This window comes from Crotalus tigris, unplaced genomic scaffold (genome assembly GCF_016545835.1).
Source record: "Crotalus tigris isolate CLP2741 ecotype Arizona unplaced genomic scaffold, ASM1654583v1 scf7180000018044.196413, whole genome shotgun sequence".
NCBI classification, from domain to species: Eukaryota; Metazoa; Chordata; class Lepidosauria; order Squamata; family Viperidae; genus Crotalus; species Crotalus tigris.
Genome location: NW_024096793.1, coordinates 1 through 21,174, shown reverse-complemented (window position 1 = coordinate 21,174; position 21,174 = coordinate 1). Strand labels below are relative to the sequence as shown.

Sequence of the window (21,174 nt, the reverse complement as noted above, 5' to 3'; positions counted from 1 at the left end):
AATTTTCTCCTTTATGTGAAGGATAATCCATAAATCCGTTGAGTGCAGACTACACTTCTAAAAATGATGACACATATTAATCTCTCTTTGTGTGTTTGTGGTTCTGTGTATGAATTAAAAGAGTTAATACCATAGTTAGCTGCATGGGTTACTTTCAATGCTATTTTTATGATTTGTACATGTGATGTACAAATCACATGTACATGTGATGTACAAATCACATCAAGGATCAAGCCACCTATTGTTTTTGAAGAGAACATCTCTTCATTGAGGAGAAGGAATATACTTGGAGAACTATAACTCTCTCTGCTCCCATCTTTCTGCTTACCAAGCTCCACCAGATGTTCAGCATTCATGATTATTTTATTTTGGTTAGGGGGATCAATGTAATAAACTGGAGTAAGGAAAATTAGTTAAGAATTCCCCATGATCTGAATATATCACAGCAATTGCTCTAAGATTTAGGTTTATTAGCAAAAGAATATAAGGGATATAAAGTTATAGAGAAATGCTTTGGTACATGCTCTAAGACAGACCATATTTAATGTGACACAGGAATTCTATTTAGGATGCAATAGCTGTATCACAATTTTAAAAATCAGGCAGAAACAAAGGAAGAATTCCAGGAACATAGCTAGCAAACTCTGTTGGAGAATTGTAAGTAGGTTGTATATTTATAGGACTTCTCTATGAAATTGGCTGCTTTAAATTAGCTTTGGGAGGAGGAGAAAAAACAAAAGTTGAAGAACCATAACTAGTGGTGCATTTTTTTTTAAATTCTGTCCTTCACCCTGAAATCGAGGCAGTAAATGAAAAATGTGAAGGCAGACTTCTCACAAAAATAGTATAATAAGAGCAATTAAACAATAAGAACATAGAACTAAAAGCAGAGCAGTTGATTTATATAGCATTTGTGATACTGAACTTATACTAATCATTTTGCATTGCCTTGAATATTTAAATTTAAATATTTAAATAAACGGAAGCTTTATTTGCTACAGTAAACATGGTGTTGTAGCTTAAACATCTTTGCTGGCTTCCAGTCTGCCTCTGAGGAGAACAAATCAATTACCACCATTTTGTGAGCTCTGAAGAGGGCAGGTTAAAGGCAAAACGATTTATAAAATGCACTGATGCAGAGATATATTGAAGGATTTAACAATTATGGTGATGAATTGCCTTGAGTCCAAAGTCCCAACTTTTGCTCTGACTGTGTTTGGCTGTGACTCTTGCTTGTCAGAAGATATCCTTTATTGCTACTACTCAGGGAACAGCCCTAAAGTAAGTCAAAGGGTTCTTTAATGTTTGTTTTTGGGATTAGGATAGGTATCCTTGGCAGATGGCATGTGAACTTTTAATGTTTAAAATGAAATCCTAAGCAATTTTTAGTGGGCCATAGGAAAGAATTAGTCTCTTTAATTGTATATATTTTGGACAAATCAAGGATCATAAATTTATCACGGGTGAGTTGTAGGAAGACAATCATTAGACGCTTCAATCTTATTCCTTTAAATTGTTGTCAAATGCCATCAGGGTAGATTTTTTTTTCAATTGTTCACACAATCATGTTTTAATAGTAAGGAAACTAAGAGGTTGTCACTAACCTAACTTTAAGAAAAAGTCTAAGCAGGGAGTCACACCAGCATTGGCTCATCCCTGTCAATAGCCGTTCAGGAAACACTGGTTAAGTGTGCTAATTTAGAAAAATGTACATTCAAATCTAAGTAGTATAACTAATTATCCACAATGCTACATACTTATATAATTATTTGTATAGAAGACAAAACAAGACTTGCCTTTTTCATATTAATCTAGCCATTGGGACTTCCTCTTGACCTTTCCTCTCTTAGTCCCTTTCTCTTAGAGCAGGGGTCTTCAAACTTAGCCCTTTTATGACTTGTGGACTTCAATTCCCAGAATTCCTCAGCCAGGCATCTTTGAAGTGGCTAACAAGATGTCTTCTGGCCAGTTTAGCTTGCTGGCCACGGTTTGGAACTCCTGGGTGTACTCTGCCACTGGCTGTCTGCCTTGTTTTACCGTCTTGATCCACTCTCGGGCCTTCCGATCTGCCAGCGGGTCCTCGGACCTATGCCTGAGGGAGAACATGAATGGGTTGAAATTCAGTAGCTTTGGGATGTCAGCACTGTAGAGGTCTACAACTCAGTCCGCTGTGATGCCATCCAGGGCAGCTTGCACGATGGGAATTCTGGTGCACTCAATGAGGATGTCCTGGCCTATTCCTCCATGTAGTTGAGCACCTGGTTAGGAAGAATCTTAGGCGTTGCGGCTCTCCACGGAACTTTACATCTAGTGGAGGGAATTTCTGGATGGAGCGTTGCCTTTTTTCCTGTTTATATCATCTCCCCTCTCTCTCTGCAGCTTCCACACGACGAGGGGTAGCTACACCAGTGGCGACTGCAGCACGTTGGTGGTTCCATCGGCTGGCCCTGGGACCTTGAGTTCAGACTCCCCTGTGGTTTCCTTCTTACTGCAACCCAGGCGGATGGTGCCTCAATAGGGCTCGGCTTTCTCTTCCTTCAGGGAGTCCAGGGCTATCTTCATCATGCTGATTGCCTGTTCTAGCAGCCAGCTGGAATGCCCCAAGCAATCCTCCTCATCCTCGCTGAGATGGAGGGATCTGTCCATCTCCTCCTTTCAGCCTGGTTGGTGACTGCCCCATCTGAGTGTCACCTTTCTTTCCTTCTTCTCCCAGTCATCCTTCTTTCCAACACCCATTGACCATCTAGGCTTGTGGCAGCGATCTATCACTACCTCTTCTTCCAATGAGCTGGAGGACTCAGAACTGGATTGTTTGCAGGTGTCTGCCCAGCAGGAAGGGTCCCCCTTTGCGGCAGGTTCCTCTCTCCCTATTCCATTGTCTGACATGGTTTGTGATGTCCCCCGGTAAAGGGCTTTCCTTCCGGGCTGACTATTACTGCAGATCTTGTCTAATGTCAGGGCCCACTTCAAAACCTCATCCTAAGGAAGCAGAACTCATGGAAGCAGTTTCTTCCAAAAGGAACTTTTATTAGGAGAAGCTGATAGCAGGCAAGATAGACAGGATCTGAGGGTTTTCTGCTCAGATCAATAGGTTAAAAGTGTCCCAAACAAACCCCAACCCAAAGGTTCATCCGGTCAGTTCACATGGGCCAATCCCCAGGTGTTGTGGGAAAGAGCTGATAATGCCAGGCTGTCTCAGGGTTGTAGCAATGTTATGTCGGCTTTCATATCTTCCCTTCAACGTGGAGATAAACCAGTGCCGGAGGCGCATTCCTTTCTTCTTCCTCCCCTTTCTAGCTGACATCAAGGGGAGAGATAGTTCACAAGGGAAGTATGCAGAAACAACAAAGTGTTACAGTGTAGCAATAGAAGGGAAACAGAGCAATAAACCCCAGCTTTCCCCTTCCTCTCCAGGAGCATGGCAGAACCCAGGATTATAGAGAGAGTAGAGATTGTGTTAAAGATAGGAAAGGCCCCCTTAGAATATGGGTTCTGACAGAGAGAGAGGGACTGTTGAAAGTCACCCAGTCAAATTTCATGCTTAAGGTGGGACTGGAACTGATAGTATCCTAGTTTCTAGACCTTAACCAATACACCAAACAGCTTGATACATTTTGCATTCTGTTTTTACAATATTTACACTATTACAGTCTTAACTCTGTTTCTTATAAGAATATAATATTGTAATGAATGATTTCTTTAAAAAGCAACAACAGGATATTACTTGCACAGAGTGTATTGCAATTGGCCAAAAAGTTTTTTTTTAAAGCAACATTATCTGTTGTGGCTCCATCCAGATGTTCAGAGTTGTCTGCATTAAGCGGAATGTTGATTTTAAAGTGATGCTTGGAATCGATTCCATAGCTTTCTGAAAACAGAATGAACCTTTCAAGAAAAAAGAAGGGAAAAAATGGTTGTATTGTATGGAACAGATTTCTTATGAGAACAATATAGACAAAAAGTAAAGACAGATTTCTTAGAACCTTTTTTTTATTAGTTGCTAAATTAATTTTGAACAGCCAGACTGGCTCCACAGAACATCACTGGAATCAAATACATTTATGGTCATATCATACTATGAAAAATGCAGTGACAAAAGAAAACTTTTCTCATAGCTTTAATTGTTGTCTGCATATACTGTCACATATAAGCTATACATTATCATCTTTAGAGTACTTTCTTCTGCATTATTTCAGCCAGTATAGATTATCAAGTGTTGGGGAGTATACTGATTGATTTCACATCACAAGCTGAACCCTCTAGTTTGGGGTCGAACGACCATTTCACGGGGGTCGCCAAACAATGCGATCCGCCATTTTTCCCCTTTTCCTTAGCTGTGCTACTCCCTCTTATTCTATTGGCTTTCGAAAGCCAATAGAATAGACTCTCTTGAACAGAGTCTAATTCTATTGTCTTTCAAAAGCCAATAGGAATTGTCCAGGGCTGTCTCTGCCCTGCTGAGCCCGCCAAAAGCCCCAGTCTGCAAACGGTGCTGCAAGGGGAACAGTCTGCAGAGCTTCCCTCCCTGTTGAGCAACTAAAAAGTAAGTAAAAGAGGGCTGGGGGTGGGAGGTGGGAGGCTGGTGGGTGCAGGGAGGGTTGCTGGTGCGCGTGGGGCCTGGCAGGTGCCTTACCTGCCTTGGGCTGGGCCAGCTGGTGGCCCAGCCGGTGGTCGCCCTGCGCTGCTGCTGCTGCGGCCGCCCAGGAGCGCCTGGGCCTGCCTGCCACCGCCCCGAACGGCCGGGGGCCAAGGTAAGCCTAGCGGGGCAGTGGCAGGCGCAGGGAGGGTAGCTGGCACACGTGGGGCCCAGTGGGTGCCTTACCTGCCTTGTGCTGGGCCAGCTGTGGCCCAGCCGGTGGTCGCCCTGCCTGCCGCGGCCGCCCGGGAGCGTCCGGGCCTGCCTGCCGCCGCCGGGGGCAGCACCGCGCATGCGCGGCGCACCGCACATGCACGGCGCGTGCTTATGACCAGGGTCGCCGGTATAAAAAGGTTGAGAACCACTGCTCTAGTTTAATATGATTTGATAGGGTTGACACTATTCCTCTTCTATTTCTCTGTGACAGCATTTAAGCATTAACTTGCCTATTCTTAACCACTTGCTAGATGCAATTTCAAACCTAAGTCAGTCCGAAAAAATTTTTTAAAAGAGAAAAACATTTTACCTTTTTATCAGAAAAGCATAATATTATTGACAATAACAAACCCTGCAAAAAGAGAAAGATTTATTTCAGGGCTACAGAGACATCTTCATGTTCCTTCCCTTCATTTTTTTTCCTTACAATGTAACACAGGCAATACATTGGATAAAAAGACTGCAAATGGCCCCAAATCATCCAATGAGCTTCCTCTCCTGATAATGGACCTCAGTTTTAGGCTCACTTTTCTTGGCCCTAATTCAATAATTTAACCAAATGTCTCTAAGAAAAAAAAAGATGATAAGAATATGATTCCAAAGCTATAGCTGGTAGGATAATTGTCCTCTAAAATAATGCCATCCAAACATGAAGGTAATCGTTGGTGCTGTACTACTTAAACTATGGATTGAGACCCCTGCAGAACTGCAAGCTATTTAAATGGGGTAATCACATTTTTTTTTAAAAAAAATCAAGCTTTTGCAGGCAAAATGGGACCAGTGGTGTGCTAATAACAACCAGTTCTGCCAGCCCAATTGTCATTATCATGCTTGTGAGCAGCCAAAGAGCTCTATCATCTCCCTCTCTCTCTCTCTCTCTCTCTCCCCCTATATCTATCTATCTATCTATCTTCTATCTATCTATCTATCTATCTATCTATCTATCTATCTATCTATCTCTACTATGTTTACCTCTCTCTCTCTCTCTCTATCTCGTTACCTCTCTATCTCGCTATCTTCATCTTTACTATCTCTACTATCTTTACCTATCTCTCTATCTCTATCTTGCTATCTCACTATCTCTGTCTCTTTATTTTTACTATCTCTTCTATCTCTATCTCTATTTCTCTGTATCCACACACACACTAATTGTATTCAAAATATTAAAATAAAAGCTCTGTTTTCAACTGCTCAGAAAATTATTGAAAATTTGACAGTTAGCTATTACGAACCAGCACGAACTAATTCCATCATACCATTTTGGTACAAACAGGTTTGATCTTCCCTGTGAAAGATAGCTAGGTAGATAGTTAGATGATGAAAGAGTGCAAGAGCAAGGGAGGGAGAAAAATGGTAGATAGACAAACCTAAGATATCAATCCACTGAAGAATTAAGGCACCTTCATTGAAATTTATGGGTTTATGAAGCATAATCTATCCCATTGGTCGAGTATAGGATGGTAAAGGTTTTTCTCAGTCTAGGGCTGAGATAAGTTACCAGCACCCAACTAACTTCTGTGCCTTGGTTCTTAGTCTCTCTGTTCTTAATCCAGTAACTTAGTCACTACACTACAATGATTCTCAACATTTCTTTGGTTTTATTTGTAGAGGAAAGGTTATTTTAACAAGGTTCCAAATCATGAAATTGAATGATATGCCTTGTAGTGTATTAACTAGCAGATATGTTTCCAGCTGTCAAAAGCAGCCTAGATTTGAACACATATGATCCAAATGTTTCCACTATCCTGAAATTGGTTAAAATTATTCATATTGTAATACTGTTAGCAAATTATTAAATTTGAACATATATAATTCTCAAATATCAGTGAAGTTCCCACTAACACCCATGTCAGCTTAGCCCTCATTAAAATCTGCACAAATGAAAGGGAAACAATGTGAATGCATTTGATGAAACTGATATGAAATCAAGAATGGGTTAAAATATGTCCATTGTTTATACCTGCAACATTCCTTAGCAATCCTTGTAAACTGCATATATTTCAAGAGACTGGATACCTGATAATATATAAAAATATGGAGCACATATTTATGAATCTCCTTGCTAGTTCTGCCACTTGGTTCATAGGAAGCCAACAGGATTTGGATGCCGAGGAGTGGTACTAAAATGAAGGTGGCCCTCACAGCTTTCAGGTACTGAATAGATTTTTTAAGATGTCTGGCTCTCAACTTCTTTATGACAATGTAAATGATCCTTATCAGGATCAGTAAATTCACCTATAGAAAAAAAAATAGAAATTGTTAATTTCATGCCAACCACATCCACATTTGAAAAAGAAATTTCATGCAATTTGACAGTAAAAACATCAACGGAGACTTTCAGGCCTAAATCCCCAATGTCTGCCTTAAAGGAACTTTGTCTAAATAGGTAAAATGAATTACTGAATTCAATACTATGCTACCACCATTAAAACAGCTTTTTCTTCTTGCTTAGCTTTCTTCTGTTTCATTATATGTTTCTAGCATAATAAGCACTTCAAGGTTATTTTTTTAAAAAAATAAAAATAAAATTCAGAAAAGTGTTTTGGACTATACAAAATATTCAGAAAGGGGTGGGAAAAGAGAAAGTGTCCTCTAAGTAATATTTAACATCCAATAAGTAATATCCAAAAATTGGGTGTTGCACAAAATCAACCAATAATTCATAAAACCTATAATCAAAACCTCATGTTTGAAGAACAGTAAAGCCATCTTTACTCCTTTTACATAGGATTTAACCTAATTTACTTAGCATATCCAGCTTCTGATTTAATTTGCAGTATCATACCTGCCTTTCACTAATTGTAACTAATTTTCTTTCTACTTCCTTCTTAATAAAGAATAACCCTCAGGGCTTGCATTTTAGCTCCCACTTAAATGGTGGCTTGACTATATTGTTTATACAAGTAAAGAAATTAATAAATAAATAAAACAATTTTCAATGTATTTAATAATAAAACAATTTACTGATCCTTTTTTTAGTCCTAAAATCATTGTTTAGATATAATAAACAAACATTTATTCTTGATAGTTCGTGGTAGCCAGTTTGATCTAATGATTAAGGCACCAGGATAGAAACTAGGACCATGAGTTCTAGTCCCACCTTAGGTCTCAAAGCCAGCAGGGAGAGTTTAGACCAGTTCACTCTTTCTCAGCCCAACTCACCTCAGAAGGTGGTTGTTTTGTGGAAAATAGAAGGAGGAAGGAGTAGTACATTCACTATGAGTTATTTATAAAAATAATAAAGGTGGGATAAAAACAAACAACTAAACAATAGTTTTTACATTACAAGTCAAGTGTAGTCGTATTATGATGACTGGTCATTTTTTTGGCTTCCATCAGCTGATAGCTGTGATACAGTCTGAACGATGCCAGACACACAGGAATTAATTTATATATGTGTGTGTGTAAAAAGAGTGATCTTTTGTTCTGTTCCCTCTAACTTTATGGCATGTGTGCAGAAGAAGAAAGGGTATGAGATTCAGCAAGCTCAGGCGCAATGCTCTGGTAGACTTTGATTTTTAACCATTACATTTTACTTTTTCACTGCTGTAGGATTGATGTGACGCATGTGTCAGTGTCCAATATCCTATAGCAACTCTATATTTAGATGAATTTCCATATTACTTTTATAATGCACTGAATTTATTGCCTAGCTGTGCAGTGAGTCAGCCTCCTCCTTGTACATAGCAATAGCACATAGCACTTAGATGTATATACCACTCCATAGTGGTTTACAGCCCTCTCTAAGAGGTTTACTGAGTCAGCCTATGGCCCCAAACAATCTGGGATCCTCATTTAACTGACCCCGGAAGGATGGAAGGCTGAGCGGGTTAGGATCGAACTGCTGGCAGTCAACAGAATTAGCCTGTAATACTGCCTTCTAACCACTGAGCCACTGCAGCTCATAGATAAACATAGATCAACATTTGGCATAAAAGTAGGAAAAAATATATTTGGCAATGAAATCATTGTAATAAGTTCTTACCAAGAGAACAGTGAAGATAGGCCCCGCGAAGATATAGAATAAAAGAGTATCTGCTCTGTACCAGCAGCTGGATGGTACATAAAAAATATACATTTTTTTAGATTGCTAACAAAGAATAGCAAAGCTATTTCGAGCTTCTTAACTCTCTTCAGCCAGATATACCCTTCTGAGATTCAAACCTGGGCTGTGTGCATGTTAGGCAGCTGTATTAACCTCTGGACCACAGGCTCTTTCTCACTTTGTCAGCTGTATCAGGGAGGGAAGAGATAGGGGGAGGAGATTTACCTTGAGTGTTTTTTGATGTACCCTGTCAGCCCAAATATGGGAGAAAGAAATCTTCTTTCTTTTTCTTTTTTCTTTTGCCTGTATCAGTTCAATCTAGAGCCATCCACAGGCAGCAGTCGCCAACTGTGACATCATTTACATATACATTTTTTTAGATTGCTAACAAAGAATAAAGGGAGAACTGGAATAGCTAATTGGAATCTCAGAAGGGTATGTCTGGCTGAAGAGAGTTAAGAAGCTCGAAATAGCTATTCCAGTTCTCCCTTTATTCTTTGTTAGCAATCTAAATATATGTATGTATGTATGAATGAATGTATGTAGCGGGCCTGTCTTAGAGTGTTTGCAGGAGTTTGGCTGGGAAGGGAGAGATTGGGACAGCTGCTGATGGTTTTGGGTGTGGCAGAGATGGATGAAGGGAAAGGATAGAAAAAGGGAAGGAAGGAAAGGGGTGGCTGTTGGAATTCATCAGGTGAAAGTAAAGAGGGATTGGAGGTTTTAAGCTGACCCCTTTGTGTGGAGGAGGGGGAGAGAGAAAGAGAGAGGGGGGAGTAGAATTTTATTGCTTTCCTCCATGAGAAGGATGTTTCAAACAGAGGCAAGAGAGAGTGAGAGAGGGAGTGGAATTTTATTGCTCTCCTTCGTAAAAGGATATCTCAAACAGAGGTGTGAGAGAGTGTGTGGAAAGGAAGTGGCTGGGGCTGTTAGCCTGGGACTTTTAACAATAAAGATAAGGGGGGAGGGTTTTGATGCCGAGACCTGACTGAGAAGAATTAACAGAAGAAGAGGAGAGACTGGTCGTAGTTACTGTTGCTGTGAAGCCTGGAGGCTACCTGGCCTGTGACTACTGTTGCTTGTACATGTTTTAGACTTTGTGGGGAGGGGGGGGCAAGCCATTACTATAGCATGTTGACTGCTTTTGTTTCTACTACTGCCTGGAGCCGGGGTTTTCCTCCACCCCACTTGATCTTGAACGGTCATTGAGGAATCATTAACTATTGCTGCTACAACAGCCTTGGCCGGTTGGATACCATCACAGCATTGACTATTGGGGCTGGGGGGGAGCTGGTCATCTTTGTTCCTGGAAGCCCCTTCTTGATGACAAGAGCTTGCTACTTCCTAACTCTGCCTGAGCTCCGATTAGAAGAGATACCTTACCAACCCCTAGAGAATACAGCAGCGGAGTTTGATGAAGGGGGGTGGGGCTGAGAGGGCCTGGGCTTTGGCAGCCTCTGAGGAGGTAACGCTAAATACATACATACATACATACATACATATATATAATATACATATATATGTAGGTCTTTGGTTATTAGGGTTTTCTTCCGTGTAAAATTGGAAGTGTCTTGGCGACGTTTCGACAAAGTCCCATTCGTCATCTTCAGGCTGGTGTTTTCGGCTTCATGCTTAGAAGCCTTGACAACTATCCAAAACAAATATAAGGAGTATATGAAATCCCCTGCACTGCTTGTCCAACACATACATCGGACAAACCAACAGAAGAATAAGTGCACGCATTGAAGAACATAAGAACTCAGTCAAAAAAGAGGAACCAACTTCTTCCCTGGTCCAACACCTTAAAGCCACAGGACATGAAATTGACTTTAAAAATACCAGAACCATTGCCAAAAGTGAACATTTTAATAACAGAAGAATCAGAGAAGCCATCGAGATAGAAAAACGCCCACACAGCATGAACAAGCGAGATGATACCTCCCACCTACCAGCCATTTGGAAACCTGCCCTTATTGACAAATGACTCCCTAACACAAAAAATGATACCAGACCCACACTCACAAAAACCACACAGGATGTCACCACCACACCTCCACGCAAAAAACAAACCCAAAGCCACACCGATGATGAGGCACGACCACAAACCAGAAGCCAGACCACAGCTGCATCATTAGCCACTTTAAACCCCTCCAATCCATACATGAAGCAAACTGATACCCTCCATGAAGATGAGGCACGACCACGAACGCGAAGCCAAAAAATAGCAAGGCAGCCCAAAATCTTAAACCCCCCTGCAACTCAGACTAACCTGAGCACAACCAAACAGAACACTCTCCCAGCCAATCAGAGCACAGCCAACCCCCCAGCCAATCAGAGCACAGCCAACCCCCCAGCCAATCAAAGCACAGCCAAGCCCCTAACCAATCAGAACACACCTCCACCCAATCAGAACACAGCCAAGCTCCCACCCAATCAGTTCATACCCCCACTGGCAGTTAAAAGGAAGAAACAGCTAAGACCACACATTGCTGCTCAAAGCACGAAGCTGAAAACACCAGCTGAAGATGACGAATGGGACTTCGTCGAAACGTCGCCGAGACACTTCCATTTTACCGGCGGGAGAAAAACCCGAACAAGAAATCCAATGGCTCCCTAGGACACACCAATCTACCAGAAGAAAACACACACAAACCGCTATCTACATGCTCTCTCACACCACCACCCAGCACAGATCAACTCTGTAGCCAAGACACTCCTCTCCAGAACAAAACGCTTAGCTGACGAACAACACCTAAAAACCGAACTACACACTCTCACCAATGTACTAACATCCAATGGATTCCATAGAAATAAGATTACAAACCTAATCCAAAAAGAAACCCCCACTAAAATCCAAGACAAAGAACAAGAAAACGGCAAAGCCCTCCTCCCATACATAAAAGGCACCACAGACAGAATCAGTAAGATCCTCCATAAACACAACATCAAAACAGCATTCTGCACAAACAGAAAAATATCCACATCCTTAGAAACCCCAAAGATAAAATTGAATTAGAAAATCAAGGAGTATACGGAATCCCATGCACCACTTGTCCCACCACATACATCGGACAAACCAACAGAAGAATAAGTGCACGCATTGAAGAACATAAGAACTCAGTCAAAAAAGAGAATCCAAACATTTCCCTGGTCCAACACCTTAAGCCACAGACATGAAATTGACTTTAAAAATACCAGAACCATGCAAAAGTGAACATTTTAATAACAGGGGAATAATCAGAGGAAGCCATCGAGCATAGAAAAACGCCCACACAGCATGAACAAGCGAGATGATACCTCCCGCCTACCAGCCATTTGGAAACCCGCCCTTATTGACAAACGACTCCATAATACAAAAAATGATACCAGACCCACACTCACAAAAACCACACAGGATGTCACCACCACACATCCACGCAAAAAGCAAACCCAAAGCCACACCGATGATGAGGCACGACCACAAACCAGAAGCCAGACCAGAGCTGCATCATTAGCCACTTCAAAGCCCTCCAATCCATACACGAAGCAAACTGACTCCCTCCATGAAAATGAGGCACGACCACAAACGCGAAGCCAAAAAATAGCAAGGCAGCCCAAAATCTTAAACCCCTCTGCAACTCAGACTAACCTGAGCACAACCAAACATAACACTCCCCCAGCCAATCAGAGCACAGCCAACCCCCCAGCCAATCAGAGCACAGCCAAGCCCCTAACCAATCAGAACACACCTCCACCCAATCAAAACACAGCCAAGCTCCCACCCAATCAGTTCATACCCCCACTGGCAGTTAAAAGGAAGAAACAGCTAAGACCACACATTGCTGCTCGAAGCACGAAGCTGAAAACACCAGCCTGAAGATGACGAATGGGACTTCGTCGAAACGTCGCCAAGACACTTCCAATTTACGCGGGAGAAAACCCGAACAACCAAAGACCTAATACAAACACCGCCCCCTCTCGAAACCTCAGAATATCTATATATAATATATATAGTATATATATAATATATATATATATCTATATATTATATTATAGGTCTTTGGGTGTTCGGGTTTTCTCCCGCGTAAAATTGGAAGTGTCTTGGCAACGTTTCGACGAAGTCACATTCGTCATCTTCAGGCTGGTGATTTTAGCTTCTTGCTTTGAGCAGCAATGTGTGGTTTTAGCTGTTTCTTCCTTTTAACTGCCAGTGAGGGTATGAACTGATTGGATGGGAGCTTGGCTGTGTTCTGACGCGGGAGAAAACCCGAACAACCAAAGACCTATATACAAATACCCGCGAAAACCTCAGAAAACATATATATATATATATATATATATATATATAGGTCTTTTCCCATGTAAGATTGAGAGTATCATGGCAAAATGTCGAAACTTCGCCAAGATACTCTCAATTTTACATGGGAAAAGACCCGAATACACCAAGACCTGCATACCTATACCCATGAAAATTTACAAATATATATATATATATATATTCATAGCTTTTCACAGGTATAGGTATGCATGTCTTGGTGTATTCGGGTCTCAATCTTATATAGGAAAAGACCCGAATACACCAAGACCTATATTGTAAAATTTAGATTGCTAACAAAGAATTAAGGGAGAATGGAATAGCTATTTCAAACTTTTTAGTTCTCATCAACCAGACATACCCTTCTGAGATTCGAACCTGGGCTGTCTGCATGTTAAGCAGCTGTGTTAACCTTAGGCCACAGGCTCTTTCTCACTTTGACTGCTGTGTCAGGGAGGGAAGAGACAGGGGGAGGAATTACCTTGAGTGCTTTTTGATGCACCCTGTCGACCCAAATATGGGAGAAAGAAATCTTTTGCCTTGTATCAGCTCAAACTAGAGCCATCCACAGGCAGCAGTTGCAACTGCGACATCATTTATATTATAAAATATACACACACACACACACACACACACACACACACACACACCAATATATATACACAACCCACATACACACACACACACACACACTTCTATACATATACAACACACACACAAATATACATATATGTGTGTGTGCGGTAGTGTGTGTGTGTATGTATGGGTATATATATATATATATATATATATATATATATATATATATATATATATATATATAATAGTTCAGTTCACATGCTTTTAAGATTGAGTGCTTTGAGCATTCTTCAGTGACAGGAATCTTAAATGGAGATAAGACCGTCTTGCTGCAGCCATTTATCAAAGCTATTTTTAGGCAGAGTTATAGACTGTGTTCTGGCATTTATGTCCAAAATGTGTCCAAAGTGAAGGGGGAAATGTACACTGAAATTGGACACTTTTTATTACAAAATTCTTACTTTTATTCTCCTCCCAATATTCAGCCCTCAGCCTGCCATTTAATTTTAGACTGTGAAATGTTTGATGGAGACTTTTATGGACAGTGGTTCTGCCCTGAGGCTACAATTAACTTCCTCAGAAGCACAGAAAAGGAAAACTGAATGACAACTTTCCCAAAGTTTGTATAACTACTTATATTTCATCAGGTCATTTCACCAAATCTGCACATGGGCCTTTTCAGAGGCTTCCCCACAGCCTGCTCCCTCCAACAAGCTGTTTTAAATTCCAAGGATAATTTTCAGATGGTTCTCACCTTTCCTGGAAAACCAAGGTTCAGTGGATCAGATATCACCTGGAAGGAACATTTGGAGGCCTTATCTTTCCAAATGCAAGAAGCAAGCAAAAACATCCAGTAAAGCCAACAGGTTGTTTGGTGTTTCTCAACCACCATAACTTGACAATTTTCCATGTATGGTCTTCAGCTCCCAAAATTCCCCAGCCAGTTGAAGTCTATATATTTTGGGTGGGGAATTCTGGGAGTTGAAGTCTACACACCTTAAAGTAGAAGAGATGTAAACACTGGGATAGCCTAAGGTCTGAATTCTTTCATATTCAGTTTTCCTTAAAAGTAACTAGCACAATCAGTGAGAATAACTATGATTATGGGTTTTCTCTTGATCATGACCTGGGAGCCTCCTCATGGATAGAATACTATATCCAAGCTAAGATCCAGGCCACTCACCTGCTGGGCTAATCACCCTGCAGCAGGCTTTGCTAATAGTTCTAAAGAAAAAAAAAAGACAACATTATCTAGATCCCTCTGAATGTCAGGACTACAGCAGTGAAGAAATCACAGAAATCTCAGAAAAACTCTTCCAACAGTGCTACAACAGGTACTGTACAGTATCTTTGTCTCTGCAGTATTCAATGGTCCTCTAAACCATTGCACGAGTTCCACCACCATGAAAGATGCAGAATGTATCCCAGCTTCTTCCGTAGAAATCTGTGTTGGAAGTTAGGCATGTTGAATAAAGAGCTGTGCCAACTGTTGACCAAACATTTCTAGAGATAGTCTACAGAGGCCATTAAGAAATATTTCTAGAACATGAAGTAGTCTCCATTGAAATTCCATTTGCTCCCAGTTATACATTTGAGCCAATATCTTCTTTGATCCCTGTTCCACAGTTATCTGACCCAACTAATACATGGAACATCTTACCCCCAAGAGTTAGATCAGTTCTAACCCTCCTTACTTTCCATCAGAGCTTAAAGAACTAGCTCTGCCAGGTGGCTTGGAGCTCCGATGGAGTGGTTTCCCATTGGGAGTGGTTAATAGATTAATGATAGATTCCCAACCCCTCCTCTTCTCCTCATACTTGTTGCCTCCCCATCATTTAAGGTAAGTTGATCTTCAAAACCAACATTGACCCAGTATGATGCATATTCTCAAGCAATTCAATTAATTAAATATATCATAATCCAGTTAGCTATGGTTAGCATGTCCAAACACAGATAAACCACTGTTTCAAGGGGGTAATTCTTAAAGGATTACTTCCTATCTTGCCCCAGGCAGTAGAGGGAAAAAGAAAAATGCTTTGGCTCTTTAGTTTGGTATGAGTAACGTATGTTTGAACAAGCTTCATGGAAGTGGCATTTCACAATGAGTGAGTTCTCTGACTGCCCATGTTATGGAGCTTTTGAAATAAGCTTACAAACATTAAAATACCACATGCCTAAGAATAACCCTGTCCTGGGACTGGAATTAAAACTGACTGCATAAATTAGACATAAAAGCAACGAACATCTGTTCAATATATTTCTACAGATTTAGTCATGTAAATATATTTCCTATTCATCACTATGTTAAATCAAAAAGTATTATCAAAAGCTGATTGGGAAAATAGAATAGAATTTCAAATGTCAAAACACAGTGGGAAACTGTATTCATTTTACAATTATGACATTCAACAATTGTTACTTTTCTACAGTCTGTCTTTTTAGTGGCAAACATAACAAAGTGTAATTAAGGGAGGAGAAAGATCAATGAGGACATACAATATGTACAAAAGTATACAGACAATGAAATTACCTCTCCATCAGAAATGTATCAGAACTGGTGCAATTATTTCTCAGATTTTATAATATTTAGTATTCTATATCTCCACACATAACCATACTGAAGGATTTTAGTCCCAATATAGTGACAATAAAGTTGCATTAACTGGATGATGAAAAGTACAGCTTTCATGTTAGCAGAGGTTTTATTTAAAATGAACTGGATATTTGCTGTTGCCATGGGAAGTGGCTTTTCCAGGATTAATTTTTCAGCAATTGCCTATAATGTTTTGTATCATTCATCACATAGATTGGGGACAGTTTCCCCGCATTCACTATCAGGTCCTGGAGACATGTCACAAGAATGACATACAGAAGAAAAAAATAATTCAAACTAGGCTTTCATCTACTTACTTAGTTCTAAATGTAATAGGGCTAAAGTAGTATTTAAGTAGCAATAAAATAAAAAAAAATAGTATGGCAATGAAAGATGTTTGAAAAATCCAGGACTTCTGGTTTTGCACCATAGCTCACAGCCAAGTGATTGCGGAGCTCTGCACTCCAGGAGACCCTGCCAGGGGACCCTAAATTGGTCTAAAGTCACCCTGGAGAAGCAACAAAGAAGGAGGGGTGCCCTGATGATCATGGAATGACAGCAGTTGCTATGTTCAATCTGGGGGAAGTCCTCCAACCCAACAGGAGAAAGGCTGCCTACACCTCGGTGACCAGCCCAAGCTACTTGCAGCCAAAGTCCAAAGGCACTAACCAGAACAATGGTAAACAGTGTGCTTGAAACTGGATAAGGAATTCAAACTTCTCTCTCCTATTTTATATCTGATTTCCTGGAAAAAGATCCCCAAGAAGCAAAAATCATCCCAAAGTGAGAAGGAGGGGAACTACACCCCTACCCTCCCATACACCAAAGCAGCAAATTAAACCCTTATGGGGAACAAAAATATATTGAAATGAGGTTAAAAATACTACAGTCTGGGTAAATTTGAAAATTAAGAAAACTGTTAAAATCTCATACCTGAAAAAGTATTGATGAAATCATATAATAATAATAATGATAACAACAAAAACAACAACAACAAAACTACTACTACTACTACTGTTTGCTTTAAAAGTTGAGAAATGAATAGCTACTGGCATCTAGTAGAGGATTAGAGAAAACTATAGCTGCATTGACTAAGAATTTGTCAAGATGCCCAGAAATAGCAAAAAACAGCTGGAAACAAAGCATTGAGCTATCTACTACAGAGTGAAACTATAGAAACTGCTGACCTTCTGGGATTATAAACACACTGAGCTGCATTTTTAAGTCTAAGAACTGTTTTCAGAGAAAGAAAAACCTTGGCCTTTGGCTAATGGATGTTGTATATTTATCTAAAAGTGACAGAAAACCACACCTAACACCTTCTTCTGAAGATCCCAGCTTGGAACATCAGAGATCTGCAGAAACAATGACTCAAGACAAAGCAAATACATTCCAGGAGAAAATATATGCAATGCTGTGATAGATTCAAATGAAAAATTGTCTTAAATCATGATGAGATTAAAAACAACTTTGATAACATAAATGAATGTATCTCTAACCTAAACTCACAATTAAACAACACTAAAAAATGTTGATAAAGAATGAACAAACAAATCAGACAATAGAATACAAACCAGATGATAAGGAAGCAACAAATGAAGAGAACTGCAACTTAATACAAACAAAAGAAAATCCGCAAAATCTTGTTACAACAAAGGAAATAAAAAAGATGTTTTATCTTCCAGGACTTCAAAACAAATTTGAGGACAAAAAAGAAGATTTAATAAAATGGGTTAAAGAACTGTCAGGAGAATCACTAAAGTGTGGGAGACAAAAAAATGACTTAATTTGTCTTTTTCATCCCCAACAATATCTACAATAATAGATACAATCTGGCAAGCTAAACTTACTGATTTGGAAAGTGACCTAGCAAAAGAAGAAGATTAGAATTAGATTTAAGAGATGTGATTCAATTTACCAGATGGAATACAATATGACTAAACACTTGTTTGAATATGGTTAAAAATATAAAGTTTGGATATAAAGCGGCCCTATAGTAAGATTGCAAGATGGTGTACTATATGATTAAATACTTGTTTGAACATGGTCAAAAAAATAGACAAAGCTTGGACATACCTATAGTAAGAGGAATAAGATATAAGTAATATAATACTTTTATAATATATGAAATGTAAAAATATTGAGACGATGTATTTGAATGAAAAGTTTGGATATTCAAAGATAATGAATCTTGAGAAAATTATGACTGATAAGAGTGGTTTCAATACTAAAGGGAAATTAAGCTTAAATAAGAATCTTGAAAACAGGACAATTAACGACTAATAAGATGGCTTTTATAAATACAATTGAAACATAAGCTGATTAGAAAAGATGTTATATGTTGACACTTGGCTACTGCAGACAGAACAAGTTGGTCCTTAACTTTGATAAATCAAAAAATTTAGTTTTGCTAAAAGACCCAGCCAATATTCCTGGAAAATAGAAGAACATAGTTTGGAACAGGTTAGAATATTCAGATACCTTGGGGTGGTTTTCCACTCGCAAGGGACATGGAAGGCACACCTGGGTCATACATTGCAAGCAGCCAATAGGTCCCTAAATGCAATCAAACATTACTTTTACACAGGCGGAGGTCAATTAGTACCTGCTGCCTTAAAACTTTTCGAGGCTAAAACATTGGCGCAAATTCTATATGGGGCACAAACAGGAATCCCTGCAAAGAAAAACTTGCTGGAAACCATACGATCCAAATTCCTGCGAGCTATCTGAGCTGCACCCAAAGGAACCCCAAATCCCCAATTAAGAATTGAGACAGGAATGCCCCAAATCCAGGTAAGAGCCTGGAAGATGATGATCATTCACTGGCTTAAAATGCATTTCTTTCCAGAGGGATTGTCCCTGTTAAAGCTGACTGACAACTTTCCTTCCCCCTGGAAGCAGGCGATAAATCATAAACTGGGCTCTTATGGGCTCTCTTCGATATTCTTAATGTCCCTAGGCTTTGACCAAGCAAAGCAAGTAATATACAATAGAATAAAGGACATGGAGTTCCAAGAAGAACTAAATAGGTTGCCTTGCCACAGTAGGGATAGAATCAAACAGGTGTGTGGGAATCAGCAAGATATCTGAATGATCTGACCTTCCCAAAACAAAGAATAGCTTTCTTCAGAGCCAGATTTAACATTCTTCCCTCAGCACTCCTCCAGGGCAGGTATAAGAGAACACCAGTAGCAGAACGGGTATGTATATGTGGTAAAGGAGAAGTCGAAGATATCTCACATGTTTTATTGTACTGTGAGTTATACCGGGTTTATAGGACAGTATATATTTTCCCCTTATTAGAGAGATTGCCAGGGAGGGCAGACAATTTTTGTGTAGGCTTTCTCCTCCAGGACTCAAATCCTTCTATCACGCATGCAGTGGCAAAATACTGTGTTGCGGCAATGTCCACAAGAAAAAAATTGGTTACAGATCTATAGCCGTCAACTTGTGCCAATTTTTTGGAGATATCTCTAATAATGTTTGGAACATTATATTTACTTATACACAAATCGGCTATCCACTCACGTAAACTAGGGAGTGACCCTAACATTTTGAGAACATGTATTTTCCTAACAGGGATGTTATTTTTTACTATTAACATTAGTACTATTTTTTATTATTATTGATCATCGCACAGTCAGCCAGATGTTCAGACTGGATTTGGCATTTTGTCTACCTATCGAGTCCTTACCCAGGACCTGGGATAAGCAGATGTGGAAGTTTGATGGTATTACAGGTTTCGTCGCAGGATGGAAGCAGTTCCTAATAAGGCCGCCTTTTGCAATTGACTAATAGCGAATTTGTCAATGCCAATGGTGTTCAAGTGGTGCTCCAGTTGTTTTGGGATTGCACCCAAGGAGCCTATTACTATTGGTACTACCCTTGCTTGCTTTTGCCACAGTCTTTCTATTTCTATTTGTAGGTCTTTGTATTTTGTTATCTTCTCCAGTTATTTCTCTTCTATTCTGCTATCTCCAGGCACTGCCACGTCCACTATCCAGACTTTTTTGTCTTTCTTATCGACAATTGTTAAGTCTGGGGTGTTATGTTGCAGGTGCTTGTCTGTTTGAATTCTGAAGTCCCAGAGCAGTTTAATTTTATCATTTTTCTATGACTTTCTCTATTTTATGATCCCACCAGTTTTTGCTTACAGGCAAATGATATTTTTTGCAGATCTTCCAATGCACCATTGTTGATACTTTGTCATGCCGCTGCTTGTAATCAGTCTGTGCAATCTTCTTGCAACAGCTTACCAAGTGGTCCACTGTTTCTTCAGCTTCTTTGCATAGGCGGCACTTACTGTCTGTTGCTGTCTTCTCAATTTTGACTTTGTATGCATTTGTCCTTACGGCTTGGTCTTGTGCAGCCAGAATTAGTCCCTCGGTCTCTTTCTTCAATTTTCCTGCTCTTAGCCATTGCCAGGTTTTATTATTATCTGCTTTTCCAGCTATTTTTTTCATGTATTGGCCATGTAGTGCTTTGTCTTCCCATGCCTCTATTCTGTTCTTCATTTGGTCTTTCTTGTAGGCCAGTTTGGTCTCTCAAGTAGTTAGTAAGCCTTCCTGATATACTAATTTCAGTGCATCTTCATCATTGTTCTTCAGATATTCTTCAAAAGCCATTTTTTCTTCTTCAACCATCTGATGTACTTGTAGCATTCCACGCCCACCTATTTGCCTTGGTAGATAAAGTCTATCAATGTCACTGCGTGGATGAAGGGCATGAATCATTGTCATTATTTTTCTGGTCTGCCTATCCATTGCTTTTAGTTCTGCTTGAGTCCAGTCCACTATTTCAGCTGTGTACCTAAT

The 21,174-nt window shown here is 39.9% G+C and overlaps 1 long non-coding RNA gene across 1 annotated transcript; it reads right to left on the bottom strand.

Annotated features, from left to right (window-relative positions):
- Positions 1–3,036: 3,036 nt before the first annotated feature.
- Positions 3,037–8,901, bottom strand: LOC120309608. The gene is made up of 4 exons (XR_005557129.1): positions 8,838–8,901; positions 6,869–7,087; positions 5,163–5,204; positions 3,037–3,885 (listed from the first exon to the last, which is right to left on the bottom strand). It is a non-coding gene; the product is annotated as an uncharacterized LOC120309608 (long non-coding RNA).
- Positions 8,902–21,174: the final 12,273 nt, after the last annotated feature.